Raw genomic sequence first — 18,196 nt, 5'->3', positions numbered from 1 at the left:
TCAATGGGAACTGAGGTCAGGTTGTGTGTATTTTACCATTCTGAGTTTGCAGGGGTATTTGCCCTCCCCTTTGATATCTTTATTTTAATTACTTCTGAGATTTGTGTCTGTATCAGTAGGATGTAGAGTGTGAGTTACTTTAAATATTTCTTACCCTTTCTAATATAGTTTGTGAATATTTCATTTGCTTCTGAAAGACTATGCCAGGTCTAGTAAGCATTGGGTTCATCATTTTATTTATTTATTTATTTGTTGGCTGCTTTCACTTTCCTCTGACTCTAAATCTCAATTTGCAATTTGTTTACTTTTATGTAGACAACACAAATCTCTTCTAGTACAAGTTAAAATACATATCTGGATGTTACAACCAAATATTTTCTTATGTGTAGTCCATAGCTTGTAGATATGAACTACAAAATGTAATATGAATAAATCGAAGTTTATACAATATTTACCAAAAATTTCTTCAATGCCCAATTATATGAAAAGTTTCCTTTCAAATACATATGAAGAGTTCTTAAATGTTTTAAAAGAAATAATAGTTCTGTATCACCTATTATCGGTATCAGTCAGCTGGTTTAAGATTATACTCCTTATTAAAAGATTGTAAGACCCTTTTATGATGGCTCTGGAAAAACTAGGAATCTAGGGAACATTCCTAAATACAATATAGGCTGTACATGACAAACCTACAGCCAGCATTATACATAATGGTGAAAAACTAAACCTCTAAACTCAGGAATGAGACAAGGACGTCCACTCTCTCCACTTCCCTTCAATTTAGTATCGGAATGCCTAGCTACAGCAATAAGACAAGATGCAGACATAAAAGGGATCCAAATAGAGAAAGATGAAGTAAAACTCTCCCTCTTTGCAGATGACATGATTTTGTATCTAAAGAATCCCACAGACTTCATTCCCAAATTACTTAAGCTGATTCAAAACTTTGGCAAAGTAGGAGGGTATAAAATTAACCCTCAAAAATCAATGGCTTTTCTGTATGCCAACAGTGGGAAAAGCATGGCTGAAATCAAGAAAGCAACTCTAATAGCCCCACAAAAAATAAAATACCTAGGGATTAACTTAACCAAAGAAGTGAAGGACCTCTATGATGAAAACTTTAAAAACATGAAAAATGAAATTAAAACAGAATTTAGAAAGTGGAAAAACCTCCCATGCTCCTGGATTGGAAGAATCAACATCGTGAAAATGGCAATACTTCCCAAGGCTATATACAAATTCAACGCAATACCTATCAATATTCCAACCTCATTCTTCAAGGAAATAGAAGAGTCAATCCAAAAATTCATATGGAACAATAAAAGACCCTGAATAGAAAAAAAGAACAGAAAGAACAGTGTTGGAGGAATATCAATACCAAATTTCAAACTCTACTACAAAGCCAGAATAATCAAAACAGCTTGGTACTGGCACAAGAACAGACCTCAGGACCAATGGAATAGAATTGAAAACCCAGAAATGAACCCACAGACCTATAGCCATCTAATCTTCGATAAGGGAGCTAAAAAATTAGAATGGAATAAAGCCTCTTCAGTAAAATTGGTTAATCACTTGTAGAAAACTAAAGCTAGATCCTTATATATCACCCTGCACCAGAATAACTCCAAATGGTTCAAAGACCTTGAAGTCAAAGCAGACACTCTGAAAACATTACAGGATGGAGTAGAAGAAACCCTAGGTCTCCTTGGCACAGACCGAAATTTCCTTAAAAGAGACCCAGAAACACAACAAATCAAAGAAAGCTTGGACAAATGGGATTGCATGAAGTTGCAGAGCTTCTGCATGGCAAAGGATATAGCTAGCAAGATCAATAGAAAGCCCAGGGATTGGAAGAAGATCTTCACTAGCCATACAACGGACAAGGGTCTCATATCTGAAATCCACCTGGAACTCAAAAAATTAAATCCCCCAACAACAAATCTTCAAAGAAACAACTGCCCAATAAATAAGTGGGCTAAAGACTTAAAGAGAAACTTCTCTGAAGAGGAAAGAAGGATGGCCAATAGACACATGAAGAAATGCTCAACCTCCCTAGCCATAAAAGAAATACAAATCAAAACAACACTGAGATACCACCTCACCCCAGTTAGAATGGCTATAATCAAGAACTCTAACAACAACAGATGCTGGAGGGGATGTGGACAGAAGGGAACCTTACTTCATTGTTGGTGGGAGTGTAAACTTGTTCAACCACTTTGGAAAGCAGTATGGAGGTGCCTCAAAAGACTTCACATAGAGCTCCCCTATGACCCAGCAATCCCAGTTTTGGGCATTTACCAAAACGATCACAAACAAGACCATACTAAAGCTACCAGCACAACAATGTTCATTGCAGCATTATTTACCATAGCTAAGATATGTAACCAACCCAGATGCCCCTCAGTAGATGAATGGATCAAGAAAATGTGGTATATATACACAATGGAATTCTATGCCTCCATCAGAAAGAATGACATTTCCCCATTTGTTAGGAAATGGAAAGACTTGGAAAAAACTATACTAAGTGAAGTAAGCCAGGCCCAAAGAAACATAAGTCCCATCATTTCCCTTATTTGCAATTACTAGTATATGTCTGAGACAAGCAGAAATGTCAGATAAGTTGATGTTAGGTGACATGAACCCCAAGATAAGGACTCAAGTGGTTTTTCTTTCTTGCTATTGTCTCTAACATATTTGTAAGATGATTTCTTTGTTGCTTTGTATGTCCCTCCCCCACGGTATAACCCCTGTTTTCACTGTATTTGATGTCATAATTTGTGGAGGGGAAGGGAAAAAACAAATTGTTTAAATAAGGATACAGTGGACCCATTGCAACAATGAGATGTACAAGACATTATGTTGAAAATTACAACATTGGTGGGCAGGGGATGAGGAATGGGAAGGGGAAACAAAGGAGGAGGCAACAATGCTTGATAAGAAATGTACTCATTACCTTGCTCATGTAATTGTAACCCCCTCTGTACAGTATTTTCACAATTAAAAATATTATAAGAAAATCATATCAATATAGTGTGAAGTATATGTGATGGAGACATTTCCAGGAATCTGAAAAAAAAATGAAATAATCTCTCAGTATCCCAGAAGATAACAGGAATAAATACTTTTGTAATGTACTGCACTCAGTGCCACCTTTTTCTTCAATGAATTTGGCTTTTGCACTTGATGAGTGCCAACTGGGCTGTTCACATATATAAACAGGAATATTGAACATGATTAATTCATGTGATTATATAAGGCAACTAAGCAGGGCTTATTTGTGGATGAGGGAATAGGTATTTAAAAGTGGTGATGGAGACACTCAAGCACTTAAAATAGTCTGAAAGGAAAAACAAGACTCAAGTTCAATGTCAGGGATGGCCCCTGTCCTGATTCCAGGCTGGTCACACAAGGCCTGTGCCAGTTAATCTTCTCAGATTGATTGGGTTGATAAGCACCTAGGAGGTTCATAAAGGTACCTCTGAGTATGTTCTGAAGGCATTTCTAGAGAGCACTAACTAAAGTGGTAAGGTCTACCCTGAGTAGGATGACCATTTCATAGTCAGTGAGTTCAGAGGGAATTAAAGAGGGAAAGGAGGGAACACCAGTGGGTGTTCTCTGCTGTTCTCTGCTTCCTGGCCTGCATTATGACACCTGCTCTGCCTTGCGTTCCCGCATGGGATGGATTGAAACATCTGAAGTTGTGAGCTAACATGCATCTTGCATCCGTGTGGGTGTTTACATCGGGGTATTTTGTCATGGTAATAAAAGTCTAATGTAGAGAATCTGTTCTGGAAGTGGGGTCATTGTTGTGCCTGCTTACCTGTGTGCTCAGAAGCATTTGGGGATGGTTTATGGGAAATGTTTGGAAAATTCTAGACAAATCCTAGAATGTTGTAGCCAAAGCTTAATGGGAGATTCTGGTGCTCATTCAAGTGAGCAGAATGTCAACAGGAATTCAAGCAATACAGTCTGCTGTAAAGACACAGAACAACTCAGGAACGGTGCCCATGAGATTTCAGATGGGACAAAGATGATACTGGAAATTGAAGGCTACTCATATTACATTACAACAAAGAACTTGTGAACATTTTGTCCATGTTCTTAGACTTTCTAGGTGACTCGTTTTAAAGACAACAGAGTAACTGATCTAGCAGGGATATTTTAAAAAACCATTGTTATTATAAAGCTGAGGTACAGAAGGGTTACAGTTTAGCAGGGAAAATTTTAAGACAGTGTGGCATGCTTATTGGTAGATCTATTTAGCCATGTTTGTTGTGAGAACTGGGAGCAGAAAGACTTGAAAACCTGTAGGTTGGTCAGAAAAGCCAGCATAAAGAGGGAACAAAGTAAATCTTGGTTTTCTGTAGAGATTACTGTCATAGCTGGGCGCTGGTGGTTCACAGCTGTAATCCTCAGGAGGCTGAGATCTGAGGATCACGGTTCAAAGCCAGCTGGGGCAGGAAAGTCCATGAGACTCTTATCTCCAATAAACTGCTCAGAAAACCAGAAGTGGTGCTGTGGCTCAAGTGGTAGAGCACTCACCTTGAGCTGAAGAGCTGAGAGACAATGCTCAGGCCCAGAGTTCAAGCCCCATGATCAATGAAATAAATGAATAAGTAAATAGATAATAAAAAGATCTGGTGACTCATACCTTAATTCTAGATAATCAGAGGACTGAGCTCTGAGGGGCTTGGTTTGAAGCCAGCCCCAGTAAGAAAGCCCATGAGACTCTTATCTCCCTCCAATTAAGCAGCAAATGTAAGAGATAAGCCAGAACTGGAGCTGTGGTTCAAATAGTAGAGCACACTAAACTTCAGAAAAAGACGCTCAGACCGGGCCCCAAGTTCCAGCCCCGGGACCTGCGCATGTGCGCATGCACGCACACACACACACACACACACACACACACACCAAGTATTTTGCACTAGGACAATAGTAAAGATGCCTTGAGGCCCCTTCCATCTCAGGCCCAAATGGTAGGAAAGAGCAAACTCCTATGAAAGAATTTCCCTTGAGAAAAGAATGCCTGTAGGATGTACAGCTCACAATGGTGGCCGGGAAATGATTTTCCTGGGTCTTGTTTCACTGTGCTCTACCACTCCAACACTCAGAGGCCGCAGTGGCCACGCAGAGTCCACGGTGACCCAGCTTCTGCTCTAGCTGGAGAAATGGCGGTGTCATTCATAGGATGCGTGTTCTACAGGCATGAAATCAATCAAGACTTACAGGGCCCTAGAGGTTCCACACAGATTTCAAAAGGAAGCTTGGGAACCTGAGCAGTAGGTAGCAGACTCAGATTCCCCGAACGGGAACCACATGCAGGCGTGAGAATGAAGCTGAGGGCAAAGGACACCCCAAGAAGTTAGAGATGGCAGCAGCAGGGAGCGTCTGCCAAGGAAAGCTCCAGGCAGTGAGCGGTCAGCCTCCGGAGATGCCATCACCGGCTGCAAACGGCCGGGCTGCCCTGCCCTTGTGGGTCTCATTCTTTCGCCTTGTGTCAGGAATGGCGGATGTACAACTGAGCAATTCATGTTTGTCCTGCGGAATTTCTGCTATGGTGCAATTCTTCCCTGCCATCCCCTTTCCCTCCCTTTGGGAATGGGAATGTATGTTTTGTGTCATTATAGATCGGAAATGTGTCACCTGCTTTAGACTTTTTCCAGGAGCTCACCCCTGAGAATCTGCCTTGAGTCTCAGAAGTGACTTGGGATGGTTGAGCAGTGTTGGAACTGTTAAGATTGTGGCGATGCTGGGAGGAGGCTGAATTCATTCATTTTTTTATTGTGATGTGGACAAGAACATGTGGGAGCCAAGGTGGGAGGTTATGGTTGAAGGTTGCCATGGTCAAGGTGGGAGGTTATGGTTGAAGGTTGCCATGGTTAATCTGGTCTGTCAACTTGATTAGGTTGAAAAGCACCTCAGATATTAGTAAAATGTATCTCTGAAACATTTCCAAAGTATTAATTATGGGGAGAAGACTCACCTTCACTGTGGAGGCCCAAAGGAGAAAGCCAGTGAGTTCAGGAATTCTCTCTTTCCTCTCTCTGGCTGCTCTGACATGAGCTGCTCTTACCATGCCTCCTGCACCACGATGGACAGAAAACTCTGAAACTTCCACTCAAAATACACATACTTTTCTTTGTTTGTATGAGGTATCTCTTTTTCACAGCAGCAAAAAGTCTGACAACCATATAACCCAGAAGAAGAAAAGAAGAAGAAGAAGAAGAAGAACCCATAAGAAGATGTGCACACGCTGACTCAACTTACCCAGTGGGACTGAGGTGAAGACAGCCCATAGTTGCATTGATATATTTTTACATAGCAACTTTCTGGGCAATTGGCACATGCTACAGTGGAAGTCCTAATTGACTCCTCCATCCAGAATATCAACTTGTGAACATCAGACATCTATTTTATAATCAAATTTTACTCTCAAAACTACACAGGCATGATGTTCCCTGCTTCCAATCATCCACTTCAGGCCCCCAACATTTCATAGTAGGCAAATGAAATGCAAAACCGATGAACATGTCTTGGTAATTGAGTGGTAGACAAGATGGTTAATCTTGATTGTCCACTTGATTGGACTGGGAAGTACCTGGGAGATTAGTAAAGCATCTCTGTTTTTCAGTCTCTCTGTAAGATTTGGGAGAGGATTAATAAAAGGGTAAGGCCTGCTCTGAGTATGGATGATTGGTGGCACCACCCCATTAGGTGGGGAACCAGATGAAATAAAATGGATAAAGGAAAAAACTCACAGCATAAGCTCCATCTCTCTCTCTCTCTCTCTCTCTCTCTCTCTCTCTCTCTCTCTCTCTCTCTCTCTCTCTCTCTCTCTCTCTCTCTCCTTTTCCTCTCTCTCTCATAGCGTGATGTAAACTGTATTGCTTTGCCACACCCCTTCCATCATGATGGACTAAAATCATAGCCCAGCACTTTCCATTTCTCCCTTTAAGGTTTTTAAGTGAGATTATTTTTTTTTCAGCCAGGTTTGAAAAGTCTCACACAGACAGTGTGATAATATGCCACCTCAAAGTCACGGAACAGATTAGAAAATGTAGATGTAGACCAAAGTCTGTAAGAGAATTTAAAATAAGATGAAGGAGACAAGTCCAGGACAAGATAAAATATTGTGAAAAATTGCCCGTAAAATGTTGGGTAGAAGGATGCACCTTTATGGAATATTTTCTGATGTTATTCTATGAAATGGGAAATTGCATGTCATGATTCAAGCTACTTGGAATTTTAGATCGTTTTAAAGGGAAAATATGACAATAGTTCGGTCAAGGCCAGGTCAAGAACTTACACTGAATAGTTATGGCAGCCAGTGCTCTTAAGTTTGGAGTCTACCTGTAGATTCTTGTTACCAGATGTATGGGTGTGGTTCCCAGGACTGGTGAGCTTTCCTTTACATGAAGTTCTTTTCAACAACAGTTACAGCCAGGCATGACACAATGATGTGTTCCTTACTGATGGGCACCTACACAGCCATCATCCCATAAGATCAGAATGGATCAGAAAAAGAAGAAAAATCCTAGCCAGGGGCACCAGTGGCTCATGCCTGTCATCCTAGCTAGGATGACAGGAGGCTGAGATCTGAGGATCGCAGTTCAAAGCCAGCCTGGGCAGGAAAGTCTGTGAGACTCTTATCTCCAATGAACCACCAGAAAACTGGAAGTGGCGCTGTGGCTTAAAGTGGTAGAGTGCTCACCTTGAGCTGAAGAGCTGAGGGATCAGAGATCAAGCCCCGTGACCACCACCAACAACAAAAATCCTATTATTACCCAGGGAAGTGACAGCCATTTTCACAGCCACAGCTCAAGTCATTACCTTCATGTTGGGTGATGGTGTAAGCCAATACTCTGTGATGCCAGCCATACATAAATACAGCACATACAAACGTGCCCAGTGCATAATACTTGGTAATGATAACAAACAACTGCTTGACAGCTTTATGGTGTTTACTATCCTTCTTGTCATTAATGCTCGTGTGCGCTCTGTGAACTTATCAGGAAACAGCTGACTATAGAACACCATCACCCTGGTGACATCAGCTGACTGGTGCACCTCCTGATGGCATCCAGAGGTCGTATCCAGTGGCTGACCCTGACCACTCAGGTTTGTGGAAGTGGACTCCATGATGTTCCCACAATGGCAAAGGGACCTCATGGCTCACTTCTCCAAACGTAGTGCCTGGGTTAGCGGACGGACGTTGCCTGTATAGCGCGGGAACTTCTACGTCTCTAGATGTGACTACACGAGAGCAAAGAGGGGAAAACATACAGATGCATGTTTCTCCAACGTGAGTCTTAATGCGTCCTCCAGCAAGACGCTTCACTAAAGAAAAAAATAATTAAAACAAACAAGGAAACAAAACAAGTCTTTCATAGCTAAGTAGATTTGGGCCTTGCTCTAGCTCATGTTTTAGGGCGTTGGTGCACTCCAAACCACTCAGGAAATCCGATATAAATAAAGTCTGCTCATCTGCGCTTAATTCAGTATTTTCCAGAGAACCTTCTCCTAGCTACCATCTAGGAATGCTGCGGAACAGAAAATATTTTTTGGCAACTGCTTTGTGTTAGGACTAAAGAGAAATAATTGTCTCAAGTAGTTAAGGCAAGGAATCAAAGTGAGAGGTGAAGATCCTGCTCTTCTTCTTAAACTCTCTGGGTAATTGCCTCAAAGCTCCTCAAAGCTGCCTTTGACGGGGTAGCTCCAGGCCTGTAATTAGGTGTGTCCTCCTGCCTCTCCCAGCAGTGTGGGGCTGAGTCAGACACCAGACACCTGCAGCAGGTGGCCCGCCCAGAGTCTGAACTGAGGCAGAGGTGGACTGGCGCGGGGGGTGGGGGGTGGCACCCACAGGCCTGCAGCCTCGGGGTGTGTGGCTCATCACACCCACACAGACCTCTCTGACTCAGTGGCTTTTCTGGCTGCCTGCTAGGTTGGCTGAGACCATTCAGGGTTTTTACCTCCATTTGGCGCCTGGTGTGAATTTCATTCCTGACCACATGTTTAGAATCTTTGCGTCCAGGAATGCAAGGCCTGAACTTCCTTCCAAGAGCTGCTGGCCGAGCTCTACATGCAAACAGATGACTACTATCAGGGCTCATACTCCCTGGGCATTCGCTAGCAGCCAGGCCTGTTTCGAAGTGCTTTATTTACATCCTATTTAGCATGTAAACTACATGCCTTTGATACACGTGGTATACAATACCTGTACGGAACCTGTACTGGGCTGAGAAATCCTAGCCAAAATAGACGTGGTCCCTGCCCTTACAGAGGCTAAAATGAAATGAGATTAAAAAACTATTACTCAAACCAGAAGTGGCGCTGTGGCTCAAGTGATAGAGCATTCGCTTTGAGCTGAAGAGCTGAGGGACAGCGCCCAGGCCCAGAGTTCAAGACACCACCACCAACAACACAAAAACAAAAAGGAAAAAAGCTATGACTCAAGCTGAGTACTGATGGCTCAGATCTGTATTCTAAGCGACTCAGGAGGCTGAGACTTGAGGATTTCAGTTCAAAGTGAGCCATGGAAGAAAAGTCTGTGAGACTACATCATTAATTAACTGGCAAAACTTCAGACTGGAGACATGGCTCAAGTGGTAGAGTGTGTGTGTGATCCAAAAGGCTTGAATGAGAGCCAGAAGCCTTGAGTTCAATTCATGATACCAGCACACACACACACACACACACACACACACACACACACACACACACACGCCCCACACGACATTGCTCAAATAATTATACAAATGAAGAATCACAACACACATGAAGACATCATTATAGTATAGGCACCCTGAACATATATGTTATGGTTTAAAGTACAGGAGTAGTAGGTCCCTTCACCAAAACAAGTGAAGATTAAGCTGAGAGCCAAAGGATTATGAATAGTGAACACCATAGGTGCAAAAGTCCTGTGGTGGTTGAGGTGATGGCATACTCTGGCCATATTTAGGTTATATGCAGTAGGCGACTGGAAACCAACGTTAAAATAACCAGACATCCATGTTTTTTAAATATGACTCATTCTGTAGGGTAAGAGATAAATTGGAAGAGGATATAAACAGATGAGTAAAGATTACTCAAAAACTAAACACACCCATGAAATCCTGATGCTAGCTTAAGCTGAAAGGATTAAGAAGTTACACATAGTGGAGACATTTATTTAGAGGCCAAGAACCTGGCGATAGAGAAATATGGGGAAAGAGAAGGATGACTGTCGTATCTGGCTTTTGTTCATGGGGTGAAAATGATTATTTCTCACAGACAATATTGGTCAGGCTGTTACGTACTAGAGTCTAGAAAGAAGAGCCAGCATTTAAAACAAACCTGAAAGAGATGAGTGAAGGTGGAGTGTGGACTCCATTTGTAGAGTTTAAGGCTTACGAGACCACTATAAGAATCAAAGCTATGATAGTGGTGAAAGAATAGAAAAAAATAGAAAAACAATAGGTGAGTAGAGCAGCCCTGGGATTCCAGGGCTACACACCTCTGATCTTGGATACAGAGGAAACGGCCATAAATGCAATGGAGGAATGAGAGTGGTTTGTGTTTTGTTTTTAACAAATCATGCTGGGACCCCTGACATCCACAGGTCAGGGGACAAATCCAGAAACACACCTTACATGCCTGCAGTTTAGGTCTATGATTCCTTTGGAGCTAATTATTAAAAAGTATAAAACTCCTAGAAGATAATAGGAGAAAAACGTCTGGTGTTTGTGCTGAGTTTCTTTGTTGTTGTTGTTGTTGTTTTAGTTTTTTTTTTTTTTGTCGGTCGTAGGGCCTGAACTCTGGGCCTGGGCGCTGTCCCTCAGCTCTTCAGCTCAAGGCAAGCACTCTACCACTTGAGCCACAGCACCACTTCCGGCTTTTTTCTTTTTGCTTATGTGGTGCTGGGGAATCGAACCCAGGGCCTCATGCATGGAAGGCAAGCGCTCTACCACTGAGCCACCTTCCCAGCCCCTGTGGTGAGTTTTTGAAGGATATAACACCAAACTATGATCCATGAAAGATATAATTCATAAAGCAGATTTTTTTTTGTTAAAATTAGGAACATCTGCCTTTTGTGGAAGGCATGGTCAAGAGAAAGAGAAAATAAGCCACAGCTTGCAAGAAAATATTTTTTAAAAGCTTTATCAGAGAAGGTACTGCTATCAACAGATGGAAAGACCTCTTAAAGTTCAACAATTAGACAATGAAAAACCTAACTTTAAAATGGATCTAAGATCTTAAAACAGAAACTTTGCCAAAGGGGACATTCTGATGGCAGACTGGTTGCTGTTGGGAATACAAATGGTGCAGCCATTTGAAAACATTTGTAGTTACACACAGAACTTCTTACTTTAAGACCCCACACTCATGCTTTGTGCAATTAAAAAATGGATTGAAGATTTATATCGGCAAAAAGCCTCCATACGGTATTTATAACTTCATTCATGTTTGCCCAAACGTGGCTGCAATCAGGAGATGTCCTATAGTAGGCGACTGAATGAACTGGGGTCCACCCACACAAAGGAACATTATTCCACACTAAAAATAAATGTGCTATCAAGCCAGCAAGAGACATGAAAGAGCCGTAAAAGCCTCTTAGGAAGGGAAAGCATCCAAGTCAAAGAGACTTCAAACTGTACAATTCCAACCAAATGACATTTAGGAAAAGGCAAAACTATGGAGACTTTTAGGAAGGTAATTGACTATAAGTGGTTATATGAGAGGAGGGATGAACAGACCGAGCACAGGATTTCTAAGGCGCAGTGAAACTACTCTGTGCTGCGCACTTCACTAGGTTGCAGAGCTCTGCAAAGGTTAATTCTGACAGGGTCTGCTGTCCTCTTCGCCGCAGTGGAATGGAGCCCTGGCTCTCAACACCACCATTTCTGGTGAATCCTAATAGCTTTACCCTAGTAAGAAATCACTGGGTAACTGCGCAGAAAAACGACCTGACATGATGTTTGGAAAGGTGGATGCAAACTTCCAGGTTAAGTTTTCACAGCATGAAGATGGAGTAGACGCAGAAAGCCCACGAGAGAATGTCCCATCATTTAGAAAAGAAAGGCTGATGTCATTGCGACAAGAGAGGAGAGGGAGGGCGTGGATGTTATCTCTAAATGAATACATACAGCCCAAAAGTTTCCACTCCAGGTGTAAAGAAAGAGAAGCGTCAAGGAGGAGTACTGTATCTAGTTGGTCTTAATCACCTGCTAATAGTTTTATTTTTGGGTGGTGGTAGAGATTGACCACAGGACCTCATGGATACAAGGCAAACACTCATGTACTGAGCTGCATCCCCAGGGATAATATTTTAAAAATTATACTCTATTATCTTTAAGTAGTTGTACAAAGGAGTTCCAATTCAACATATCAATTTATGATGTTATGCTGCCTAGTGTTTATTATTATTATTATTATTGCTGGTGATGGTCCAAAGGCTTGAACTTAGAGCCTGAGTGCTCTTCCTGAGCTGTTGTTGGTCAAGGCTAGCATTCTACCACTTGAACCACAGCTCTATTTCAGCTTTTTGGTGGTTCACTGAAGAGAAGAGTCTCATAGGCTTTCTTGCCTGGTGTGGCTTTGAATCCTCAGACCACAGCCTCCTGAGTAGCTATGTATCTGAGTAGTTAAGATTAAGGCATGAGCCATTGGCATCTGGTGATGCTAATATTTTTGAAAAGCAAACTATATAATCTTGAAAACTAGAATTTTTGGAGAAAAGGGTATCTAAATGCTTCTGTGGGGGGTGGATGTGTGTGTAAGGGGGGGAGAGAGAGAAAGAGAGAGAGTGTCCTCTCTTCATTTCTTTAGAGAAGGTCCTGGAGCCTATGATCTCCTGTCTCAGCCTCCTTCATGCTGAGGGTACAAGTAAGCATCACTATGCCTGGCTCTGAATGAATTCTTCTTTTGTCACTTCTGTCACTTACCAGTTATGTTAACCACTAGATTCCCAGTGACCTCATTTAACAGGGTACAAACCAAACTCTCAAGAGCGGTGAACACCGGACAAGGTAAAGACACAATGCATCTGAGCTTTGTACCTGTGTTACAGTAAGAACATGAAAAAGTTGATTCTCTTTACTTAACATGATTTTCCAAACCAGGTGAAAGTGGACCCATTGTAAGTTCTTGGTACTTAAATCAAGCCTCCAGCTACGTTTTGTTGATGTTGTTATTGTAAAGATACTGTACAGAGGGGTTACAGTAACATGAGGTAGGTGAGTCCATTTCCTATCGAGCATTGTTACCTCCTCCTTTGTTCTTCCCCTTCCATCCCTTCCCTTCCCACCTCCCCGACTCCTCCATCCAGTTTATAAATTCCAGTTTGATAAACGTCTCTCATCAAAGCTTCAATTTGACCTCTAACATATGACAAAGAGAGCCCAAGAATTCTCACGTTCTCTGATATGAGAAGACATAGTCAGAATCTGCCTTCTAGAATTACCTTCTATTTGAAATGCACTCAGATTATTTCATTCCAATATTTTAGGGAATTCCATAGGGAATGGCATTGTAGAGATTTTCCTCAACTCTTTCTCCTCTCACTTTTTTATTTTAAAAAAAATCATAGATACCTTGTGAAAGCCTTTGTATTTTTAGATATCTTCCAACCAATAGCATGGAGAATAAGAAACACAATTTGGTAAGCGGAGATTCTTGGATAGTGTCACGGTGATTAGAAAAATCCCATTGATGGCATCGAAAACGGGAGGAAAATCATGTGCATTACACTCATGGAGGACTAAGCTACAGGAAAATACTTTACAAAAATACTACATGCAAACACTACAACACTCCCAGTGGTAAAGAAAACGTCATTCACCGTGAAGCGCCCACGAGTGCCCAGTTGGCTGATACTGAGATGTCCACACATTCAACAAGCTGGCTTGTTCTCCGTTCGCGGGGTGATCTTCCTCTCCGGGGGGCCCCCTTTGTTTTGTGAATGTCATCTAGGCATCTAACTAACCAGGTATGCATCAGAGCTACCAACTACCCCAAAGTCCTGAGATGCCCGGAAGACTGGATCCAAGTTCACTTTCCACTCTAAAATCTAGTCCTGCAGATCCTACCATCCATAAACTACCTGACTCATAACCATGACGCTAGGAGACGGGGTATGGATGGCTTCGTGGCTTTGGTCATCGTGTTCTTGTTACTCCTCTTCTGTCAGCATTCACAGATGATGACACAGATCCCCAGGGGTGGGCCTTGTGTTTGGGTTCTTCTACAGTCTCTCCACATGCAGCAGCTGTGGTGCTGTGTATCTCTGGTGGGTGTAGACCACGCAGTCTGATTCCTGAGGGCTATGCCTGAGCTTCTGTCCGCAGGAGTAGCTCAGGTCTAATTGAAAGTTGATGGGATTACACGGGAGACCTGGAAAGGCAAAGGGAAACCCATGGTCTGGACCCCGGGGAAAATGAGCACGGTTCGCCCTGTGCAGTGGCACCCCCGGCATGGCTTTTTAATCAGCCAGTCCTCATCTAGCGCAAGAGCCAGCCAACGAGTAGACTGATAGGGCTCACCGACATCATGGCCCATTTGTCTGCTTAAGTTGTCTGAAATTTTCAGCCGCCAGCAAAGGATTAATATTGATTTTTAGGCTGTCTTCGTTAAATACCTGCTATAAAGAAGCACTTTCTTATTCTCCTTGCCAACTCTTCCCCTAGTTGTCTGTCACTAGTATTAAAATGAAACCTACCTATTATTAAATCAATCATGCCTGGTAAGGCCATGCAGAAAGGGGGGGCGTCTATCATTTTTACTGTCAACACCAAGCTCCCTGTGTTTTCCCATCTTAGCCGGTCAACCTAAGATTCCTGGAACAGTTAATGAAATTTTCTTTACAGAACTAATAGAAGAAACTGCGGAAGGACAGGGAATTCAGGGGAGGCGAACTTTTTGATGGACTCATGAGCATGCTCACCTGATACACACACACACACACACACACACACACACACACACACACATCCCACGTGCAAACTGAACATGACCATCTTCTATGCTTCTGCTCTATCACTTTTAATTTCCTCAAGCAATTCAGCCTGCTACTCTCATCTCCTCTCTACCTACACCACGCCAAGTCTTGGTAAGTGCTCATCATCCTAGACAGGTCCTCAGCTCCTCCACCAAGTAGGATTCAGCCACTGACCTCATGAAGCTGCTTTCCCTGTCCCTTGTTCAAACCTGTCACCTGGCCCCCACCATACTGTATTTACACTCTTAAAGTCCTGTGAGTGAACAGAAACTTTGTGAACAGGAGTTCACCTGTTGCTAACTTTGAAACCTTAAAGAACTGGACAGAGTAGTAGACAATGCATTTTGTCAAATAAAGGGCTGAGTAAGTAGCGGGTTCTGAACTATGTAACTGCCATTGGGTTTCACATTTTTTGTGACTCTATTTACAAGGCCTTTGAGCACAACAAACTTGAACTATGCAGGTTGACTTCCTGTTGTGACATCAAGAGCGTCCACTTAAGTGTGACGTGTAGCAAGTGCTAAATGATAGCAGAAAGGTTGCCCAATAGCATAGCTTGATTTCCCTATTTGTAAACTGAGGTTTATGAGGACCTATCTGGTAGAGTGAGCATATGAATTCAAAAAGACAGTCCATCAAAAATTCTGAGAATGGCTGGGCACTGGTGGCTCATGCTTGTAATCCTAGCTATTCAGGAGCCTGAGATCTAAGGATCATGGTTTGAAGCCAGACCGGCCCTTGAGACTCTTAAAACTGGAAGTGGAACTATGCCTCAAGGTGGTATATGGCTAGCCTTGAGCAGGAAAGGTCAGGAACAGCACCCAAGCCCTGAGTTCAAGCTCCATGACCGACAATAATGTCTGTTGAAACACAACATTTATTTAGATAGTCTTGAATTAACTTTGCTGCGTCTTCTAGAAGTTGTATTCTTTGTATCATCACATAACGCATACTCTCTCAGCCAGTATTCTAAAGGAGGTTATGCATTCCATACATTGGACATAATTAATGCTTAAAAGCTCCCACAAATATTAATTTGGTAAGTTTCTTTCAACAGATACTTACTGATTACTTATTCAGCAGTGAATAATATATGCCTCCAGCTCCAAAGGAAAACATGGTCTCTGAAGAAGATATCTCCATGATGTATTAAGTGGCTTTCAAAGGTCAGAAAGTAGAGTACATGATACCTGGCATCTTTTCTCCTTTCTATGTAAGCACAAGAACTATTCGTCATTAAGGACCTTCATCATGTGCGCTTCGTGCTAAAGTACCAGTAAATATACACAGAGACACTGACCTATGATGCCTTACGAACAATGGAAATCATGCAGTTGTTTGGATCTTAGTGTCCACAGACGGCCCACACAGAAAAGGCCTTGTCCCCCACGATGTCACTATGGGTATGTGCTAGAAACATTTTATAGGTGGTGCATAGTGGGACATCTTTTGGTCAGTGGGGTGGGGGCTACCCATGGAGGGTTTTATGGAATGCGAGTCTATTCTTCACTCTCTCCTGCATCCTAAGGAAGAGTGGTTTTGCCTTTTTGTGCCTATTTTTTTTGCCATGATGTGCTCCCTTCCGCAAAGCAATCAGGGCAAACTGTTCCCACCCGGAAACATGCGCGGACCAAATGGATTCTTTTCTCTTCATAACTTGGTTCCTCTAGTATTTGTCATAGTGACAAGACACTGGCTCACAGAAACTGAAACAAAGAAAGTAGAAATGCTTGCTACTTTTATCATCATGGTCTATGTGCAAAAAGTAGTCATGAAAGAACAGCACGAGAACAGATAGGCCTTCTCATGATGTTAGCACCCAAACGGTATGCAACTATGTAGAACGTATCTAGAATGGATTCTCCAACTCGGAAACACAACTTTTTCTGCATCTGATAGATTAATTATTCAACTCAATGTGAGTGTTGTGGTACGGTCCTTAAGTTTCCTTTGCTCAAGGCTAACACTCTACCACTTGACCCAGAGCTCCAATTCCATGTTTAGGGGAAGTAGTTTATTGGATTTTTCCTCTTTGGAATGAGGATCCTCAGCTCTCAGCCTCCCGAATACCTAGGATTACAGCACTGAGCCACCACACCTGGCTTTAATATGCATTTCTGAGAACAATCCCTGTTTCAAATTACAGTTTGAATGCAGCACATCTTGGGCTCTAGCCTCCTTCGATGCCCTGGTTACTCTGAAGGCATGTGGTCTCAGCTTGTTCCTTTGCTCCTCTCTTCCCTGGGAGGATTTAAAACTGAGGGCAGAGAGCAAAGCAAACACTCTAGGAATACGGTAGAACGTTGCTACCCCTCCCACAACCTCTCCACAGCGATGCCATGTGGCATCAAGGAAAATAAGCAAAGCTGTGTCGCCAAACTCATGTTGCCACGGATCTCCAACACCAGATTACAGATGTGTCTCTGCTAGGGTAAAGTCAAGTGTGACAGATTAAAAATAGTCAGAGACAAGATTTCAGACCTTTAATCACTCATCACGTAGAGAAAGATAATTATGATGTGCCTGCGGGATTCACACTCAAACCACATCCAGAAGTTTGAGGTAACAATGAGGCCCCCATTCAAACTGCATGCCAGCTGTACCTTCAAAGCCGCAGGGCGGACTTCAGCTTAGTGCAGGCGAAGGAAGACTGAAACAGGATCGGCCCTCTGTGTGATGAGGCTCAGAACCTGGCAGAACCTGCACTCTGTCTCCTTTCCCCAGACCATGGGATTAGCTGAGAATGTTCTCAGTGGGTAACCTCTTTAGGGCTCTGTGTGTGTGTGGGGGGGGGTGGGTGGTGGGGGGTGCTGAGGTATTGGTATGGGTACGGGTATTGAGATCACCTTAGCTTTTACACTCAAGGATGAGGCTCTACCACTTGAGCCCACCTGTCCACTTCCATCTTTTGTCTGGTTCATTGGTGATAAGAGTCTCTCGGATTTGTCTACGTGGGCTGGCTTCAACCCAGTATCCTCAACTGTCAGCCTCCTGAGTAGTTAGATTATAAATGTGAGCCACCGGCATCAAGCTAGCTGGCCTTTATTTACACCTATTTTGACCTATCTGAGTAGTTTTTTAAATTATGATTACAATAAAAATGGCTTAGGACATACATAGCGTTCATTTCTATTGCATAGAACAATGTTACCAAAGCTCACCCAAGAATCTACCCCAGGAAGTCACCACCACAAACATCTTGCCCACTGACTTTAAAAGACA

The sequence above is a fragment of the Dipodomys merriami genome, unplaced genomic scaffold (genome assembly GCF_024711535.1).
Source record: "Dipodomys merriami isolate MVZ:Mamm:240054 unplaced genomic scaffold, mDipMer1.0.p SCAF_26, whole genome shotgun sequence".
Lineage (NCBI taxonomy): Eukaryota > Metazoa > Chordata > Mammalia > Rodentia > Heteromyidae > Dipodomys > Dipodomys merriami.
The sequence above is the reverse complement of the archived record's forward strand: the minus strand, read 5'-3'. Positions refer to the sequence as shown.